The 7,741-nt window shown below is 45.1% G+C and overlaps 1 pseudogene; it reads left to right on the forward strand.

Annotated features, from left to right (window-relative positions):
- Window positions 1-5,462: 5,462 nt before the first annotated feature.
- On the forward strand, window positions 5,463-6,997 carry LOC121838180 (annotated as a pseudogene).
- Window positions 6,998-7,741: the final 744 nt, after the last annotated feature.

Here is a 7,741-nt window from a genome sequence, read left to right on the forward strand (position 1 = left end):
CTCGTTAATTTTCCAAATTGACCAGTTTGTTTTCCTATATCGCCAGTTTAATCATTCAATTTCCATTTTGCCCAGTTAAAATTCAGGTATGCCGGGTTTAGAATCATACTGTTTTTTTCAATAGGGATAATTCTTTATGACCTTCCGCGTTCCTGCGCAATTTCTGTAATCGCTAGGTTCGTTGGGTTGTTCAACCTCTTGAATCAACAAGCGTATAGTTTGTCCGATTCACGGCAAGCAAATTCTCTAAACAAAATCGTCGGCAGACTACGTTTTACAGTAAACATTGACGAATGGAAGCCAATGCGATCAGAAAATATTGCATCGTTCTCCGTTTACATGACCTACATTTCACTTTATAAGATAATATTTTTAATAACATCCCACAACCACAACAATGTACTTAATCGCTTTGAATTGTAAGAATAACCGCAATAACGTTGAGTTATTGTAATATATGGAAATGCTTCACATTTCTTCAGTCCTTACACCAATTGTGTTTTGAGAACCCGAGAAACTTCTTGAGATAATAGCTTCAGAGAACTGCTATTGCTGCATAATTGCAATTTTGCAATTATTCAGATTACAAAAAATAATTATTCAGCACAAAATATTGGAAGGCTAAAAAAATTAGAATCGAAAATGCATCATAAACATCGGTTGCTTGCCCCTTTGTACACATTAGTACTAGAAAATCCACCGCGGACACGCGGCATGAACGAAATAAAAATTCTACAAGGGCGTAGTAACCAAAAATTTATAAAGAAGATGCCTTATCTGCCTGTCATTCATAAGTTAGCAATCACCTGTAAAGACAAAAACAATATTCAAAAGTAAAAATATATTTAAAAGTAAAAATATCAAAGTGTAGGATTGTGTTTAGTTTTCTTCTGTACAAATAATGCGTCTGATATCCCTAACCCCGAAAACAGCGAAGATGATTTTTCAGGGTCTCTTATGTTATCCATAAGACGACTTGAAAGCGAAAGCCCAAGCGCCGTTACCGGTGGTAGCGAATCTCCGAAGACAGCGCGCTCTCTGAAGGAGCCCTTTTGGCGCCGTTAATCTCACGGCATGTCGCACGCCCGCTCTTCACCGCTGCCCGAGCGAGAATGTCCTCCTCTCCCGCTGGGTTTGCGTCGCGCGCCCCTCCGCCGATCCTGGCACAAGTAACGCCATCATGCGGTACAGTGGCGAACAGTGGGTTTTCGTACATTTTGTGTCGCCGATGGGTTTTTGTAGCTTTCGTGTCGCCGACGTGTTTTCATAATTTTCGTGTCATCGACGTGTTTTCTCTCAAGGACTTTCAAGATTGACTGAACGATGAGACGTTTAAGGATTTCGCCTTAATAAGGGAAGTATTTGTAAGCCCTGTGTTACCGCATTCTTCTGTTCTCTGTTGCGGCAACCCGGGACTTCGCGATGACATCTCCTACCAGCGAGAGCAACTGTGGCGGGAGTCACGTGAGCTCAAAAAACTATGAGGCGGTGGACGCCATGTCAGCGGCTCTGATTTTAGCTCATAGAATGAGCATCTAACAGCTGTTTAATACAGTTGCGTCTTTCTGAGACCTACTACGCTACAACGCGTGATAATATTTTGGATCTACGCGGCGACGGCCATAGTTTAACCAACGTGCTCAACTCTTTCCCCCGTGCATAGTTATGCGCTCTCTTCAATGACATCACCCTAATATCGCGGTTCCAGACAAGCGCAAGCAAAATAAATATCGCAATAATAATATAATATAATATTATAATATAATAATAATAATATTTTTTATTCAGACAAGTGTCTAGGAGGATGGGGCAAAAGGCGATTTAAATCGCCTGACAGGGCTCCATCCCCCTGTACAGTCAGCAGCACAACGTACAGAAACATAGAAATAAAAACAATCAAATACTAATAGTGGGATTACACTATAAGATACATTGATATAACAAAAGAAATGCGTCCGGAAACTTTAATAAATCATGTTATACCTGAAAGGTACGTTTTCAGTGTTCGTTTAAATGTGTATATTGTATTGGAATTATTTATCATGGACAGTATTTCAGGGTGGTTGTTTAATAGCTGTGCGATCTGATTAAGTATTTTTTTGTTTACCGTAGTTTGTGCGTACTCTGGACTGAGTGTGGTGGGTATGGCGAAATGAGTATATTGATGCACTGTTGACGTAATTTTCATGTACAAACTGAGGGTGTGCTTTTATTTTGTAAAACATGTAAATTGCCAGTTTTTGAATGAGTGATTGTTCTACCGTAGGAAGAGAATACTTGATAAAATATGGGCTAGAGTGTTCCTTATATGAGATATTGGCAATTGACCGTACTGCTCTTTTCTGTAGAATGAGCAGCTTGGATAAACAGGTCTGTGAGCACGTACCCCATACCAAACTGCAGTAATTTAAACGAGAATGAACAAGAGTAAAGTATAACTGTCGTTTTAACCAAACCGGAATGATATATTTGAGCCTATTTATAATACCTATTGACCGGGAGATGTTTGGCCGGATCTGATCAATATGATAAGACCAATTAAGGTTTTCTTGAAAGTATACACCTAAAATCTTGTGAGCTTTTACATATTGAATTTCACTATTTCTAACTCGTAGGTTAAGTTCTTGATTAATACTTTTATTTTTTGCTCAAAATATCATATACTTTGTTTTCTCGGTGTTTAACTCTAATTCATTACATGTCAACCATGCACTTAACTCTAACATCCAATCATTCGCAAGTGATTCAAGTTCATCTATGTTGGCACCAGAAAAAAATACGTTTGTATCATCGGCGTATAGCACAATGTCAGGTGTGTGGGGAATGTTGACAATATCATTAATATACGCCAAAAATAAGAGTGGTCCAAGGATGGACCCCTGGGGAACACCATATTGTATTTTACCGATTTCTGATTTCTTGCAACTTAAAGTCGTATATTGCACACGATCTGATAAGTAATTTTGAATAAGTTCTAGGGCTACTCCTCTAATACCATAGTTATAAAACTTCTTCAGAATTATTTCATGCTTAATAGAATCAAACGCTTTCCTGAAATCTAAAAATATTCCTAATGTGTAAGGCTTGGTCTCAAAATTGGTTAAAATTGTGTTCTTGATTTTCAGTAAAGCTTCCTCGGTTGATTTCCCTTTTTGAAATCCATATTGTTGTTCAACAATTGGGTTATTTTTAATAAAATAAAAATAAAAATATAAAATTTTAATAAAATAAATTTTTTAATAAAATAAATTATTCACCTCGCTGCGGCATATTCTACATTGTTCTATGATGCTTGATCTCATGAGCATTGTGTAAAGTAAATATCTAATCTCACAAAATTATTATATCCGGTCTATTAATGAACCTAACGCGATAATAATTGCTCACGCATAACTTCTCTAGGGCGTTCAGAGACCGTGTCCTCATTGGCCACCTAAAGAGAAAAAAATCAATATTTGGCACTCCAACTTTAAAGTGCTGATGATCCTCGACCTCAGGATACATAGCGACAACAAAGCGTGCACCTCCAGTATGAACGAAAAAGCTACGCTAAGGTTCAGTCCAAAGTGTCCGCCACTTTCTGTGCCAGCGGCACTTTTTGAAGTGAAAACTTAGAGAAACCGGATGTGTACATGGAAAGGCGACATTATACTGTGGCTATAGGGGCGAAAGTATTGGGGGCGGGGGCCTATTTCTGAGACGACCAAGCTCGGTAATGAGATTCACCCTAGGGGAACCGCTTAATTGACAGGTCCCGTGTGGCCAAACGCGAGGCGCATAGTTAGGACGAAGGGAGACCTTGTGGACGTTGCTGTCTCATTCCACGAGTTTTGTCGCAAAACGGTTCCTTCCTAGCAGTGCTTTTTCCTCACTGTAGAGGTGGTCACTTTTATTTATTACTTTTTTTCGACCGACAGGACGGCATACCCCGCTCTGTTTCGTTTAGCCGCCTGACGGCGCTTCGGTCGGGAATGGGGACGCGCCTTGGGAGTCGAGTGTCGCGTTTCAAGGGGTCCCGTGCCGTTACAAGTCGGAATTCTGCTTGTTTATGAGCTTTTCCCGAAATCGGGGAAATGGTCGGGGTTATGTCGCCCTCTTCCTTGCATTTCATGCGGAACCCCGGTTTTCGATCCCACGTTAAAACAACTTGCCGACGAGAGGCTGCTGTCTCAGCGCAGTGTGCGTCTACCCATTGATCCTCGGACGCGGGGCCAGACGTAAAGGTTTGCCGGGGAACCCATGGCCGAGACATTAACACGTCACCGGTCGCCAGGTCGTTTGCTGGGTGACAAAGTGCTTCAGAGCTCTCGAAGTCGTGTCTCGGAACTCTTCCGTGACGCCCGGGGACCAGGCGCTCCCTATATATTCTGCATATGCCTGGCGTGTCTTTCGGTTTACTTTGTTGCAAACGGCCTTTAGCAGTGGCATAGACGTGCCCCAGCCGACATGTCTCGGTGGTTCTCGCCGTTTGGGAATGTGTATGTTCTGTGGCAGATAGGAAAGCCATAAGTCGTATGTTATCCTCGGCTTCAGAGAACCAAGGCTTGACTTATGGTTCACTCCCGGAGCAATGACCTCTCACCCGATTGGTCGAAAGTGCGTTGTGTTTAGGCGTCGTGGTTTGGTTTCTCTAGCCAATGGGACCAGGGTCGAACACTGATTGGCCTGGACGGGATCGAGCACGCTGTTTTAGACCCTGGCCTGACAGGGAAATCTTGGAGTTTTGGAACGGGCTCGTGGGCGACCCCACTTACGTTCAGCTCCCGCATGCGCCACGTTACCTGTCGTGCGCGACAGCGTCTTGGTCTTCGCGGCTACAAGGTAGTCGCCGTCCTTACCGTGCGCGGTAGGACCATCCGACGACGAGCCATCTGCGCAGTCTGTAAGCCGTGCGCGGTAGTTTATTGCAGTTCGCACTTGTCTTTTATGTAATTGTTTGATATTTTTTTTTATTTTATCGAAGTAAAGTTTCGTTCATCTCGTTAACGGAACGAGTTGTCGGTGGCCTCTGCACCACCACCGACTTATGCATCCCTCCAGCAAATAACTTCATTCACGATCCCCCGGTCCTCGACGGCAACTTCAAGGTGGTTCATCGAGGTCGGGGAAAACAACCTTCCTAACATCTACTCTTACATTTTTTGAAACTTTTTAGGCAGATTTTACATCTCTTGGACCTATTAACTCCATAGAGCCGATTTACGTTTGCACATCGAGAACTCTCCTAAACGCTTTTACAGGTGATGTCAATATTAATATTGACGGAATTGCCAAACGATATGCATGCCTTGCGCCTGACGTCACGCCGCGATGCCCCGCCCCCGATCGCCATTGCTCCGTACCAGCGGAGGACCGGAGAACCTACAAAGCGTAGTCAACGGCGTGTTTCGTCCGACCGTGGTGTGTTTACGCAGCTTGAGAACGTAGCGTTTTCTATTTTTACCAGCGCCTACGGGCTAAATATGCCGTCGCCGGAGGAGCGGACGTTGCCGCTCTGCGGAGATTACTTCGACGAGCTCGTTGGGCCTACGAGAGCGAGACACGCGATGAAGGTGGAACTCTACGACGGCGAGGATCCCTACAAACTTCGCGTCGGCGTGGACACGACATTCGATGCCGCCTTTTTCCCTAACGTAACTCATGGAGACATCGTCAACTATTTGGTGTTTTCCGTGAGCTACGCCACCCTTCAAGAGATAAAAGCATTTAAATCTCTTTAAGCCCACAACTACTTCACAAGCGGGTGGGTGAAAGGCCCCTCAGCGCGAGGAATCGTAGGCGGCAACGTCATCCAGCTCAGTGAGGTATGTAGTGCTCGACATAATTAATCACCGCATTTCTTAGGGAGTGTTTTACGCTGACCGAGGTGTTGTTCAGACGATGATTGCTCGAAGATCGCGCAAGTGTACCCAAAACAAGTCAACAGCGACGAGTGCTTGAAGTAAAAACGGCGTCCTGAAGTGGACATACCTTTAAGCGGTGAATGGTTAGAGAGCACGAACAAGACGCTAGTCGAGAGCTTAACCCGAGTTAATACAAAGAGAAAGAAACCGTAGTGAAAATATTTCAGCCAGCATATGCAATTAAGTCTATTTTTCAATGCAATCTGAGCTGAACCACAACATTGGCCTTATTTTACTGTGTGTGCACTTTTGTTTTTCATGGGCATTCTATCTTTTTGTCATTTCAGGTCAACCACTCCCAAAGGCTGAGGGAGACCCCAGCCAAGGTTTGGATCCTTACACGTGGGGATGGCAGCGTCGTTACTGCGCACTGTGCTTGCATGGCTGGGGCTGGAGAAGCCTGTTCACACGTTGGAGCAACACTCTTCACCATTGAAGCAATCGTCAGGATTAGAGATTCCTCAACCTTAACTCAGAAGGAGAACACGTGGCTACCTGCATACACGCAGAGTGTGGATTATAAAAGAATCAGAGAAATTGGCTTCTCTTCGGCCAGAAGCAAGAAAAATCACTTACAAAGCTGCCGTGAGGAAGAGAACACTGCTCACACAAGACAGCCAAATCCAGAACCGTCGGAAGATGAGCTTACGAAGCTGTATGACATATGTTCTGCTGCAGAAGGAAAACCGTCCTTGATGCTGATGATTGAAGGACGAAATGATGTCTTCCCCCCTCCGCAAGCCAGGGAACCAAGCACACTACGAGGACTTTTTTCACAAGATGCACTCTCCGAGACACTCGACAAGCTCATTGAACGTGCAGAGGCATTTTTTGCGGATTTCGTTGTCAACAATACCATGGCGAAGTTCGCCGAAGCCACCCCACGAGCACAGTCAAAGTGCACAAAGTGGTACAGTTATCAGGCTGGACGAATAACAGCGTCTACAATGAAGTCAGTGTGCTCGACTTCTGTGGAGAAGCCGTCTCTCAGCCTGATCGAGTGCATATGTTATCCAGAAGAGCACAAGTTCTCTACACCGGCTACCAGATGGGGGCTAGATCACGAAGACGAGGCCGTTCAGTGGGCAGGGTGAAAGGAGCCCATGCTAACTTCACACACCGGAACTGTGGGCTCTACTTAAGTACACGGTACCCCCACATCGCAGCCAGCCCAGACGCCGCACTACACTGCGACTGCTGCGGCAGTGGGCTCCTAGAAGTAAAGTGCCCGTACACTCAGCGAGAATCGGCACTGCATGGTCCCGAAAACCTGGACTCTGGTTCTTGTACCGCATTCAACAGGAATCCGTCGTCTCCGTCGGCACAGTGCAAAGGCTGCAAAAGTGGACAAGTGACGTGCCCGCCAGAGGACTCTGCAGCACAGGATCTGTGTGCGGACCCAAAATTCTGCTTAGAACGTGTAGATGGCCGGCTATCGCTAAGCGTGATCATATGTACTTCTTTCAAGTGCAGACTCAAATGGCTGTTTGCAATGTTGCCAACTGCGACTTTGTTGTGTGGACTGTGAAAGTCATTCATATTGAACTTGTGTTCAGAGACGAGACCTTTTGGTCCCAAGTGCTGCCAAGAGGAACTCGGTTGTTTGTAAGTGCTATCATGCCGGAGCTGCTGTGGCGCTATTTCACAAGAAGCACTGCATCCGAAGAAGAGCAGGGACGTGAGCCGAGCAGTTTTTGCTTCTACAGGGGGCCCGAGTCAGGGAAAATGGTTGCTTGCGACGCCAAGGACTGCAAGTTCAAGTGGTTCCACTTCACGCGCCTTGGACTTACACGTGCTCCAAAAAAGGAGCACTGGTACTGCCCAGACTGTGAAGCAGC

Source organism: Ixodes scapularis, unplaced genomic scaffold (assembly GCF_016920785.2).
Source record: "Ixodes scapularis isolate PalLabHiFi unplaced genomic scaffold, ASM1692078v2 PGA_scaffold5__190_contigs__length_132052651, whole genome shotgun sequence".
NCBI lineage: Eukaryota > Metazoa > Arthropoda > Arachnida > Ixodida > Ixodidae > Ixodes > Ixodes scapularis.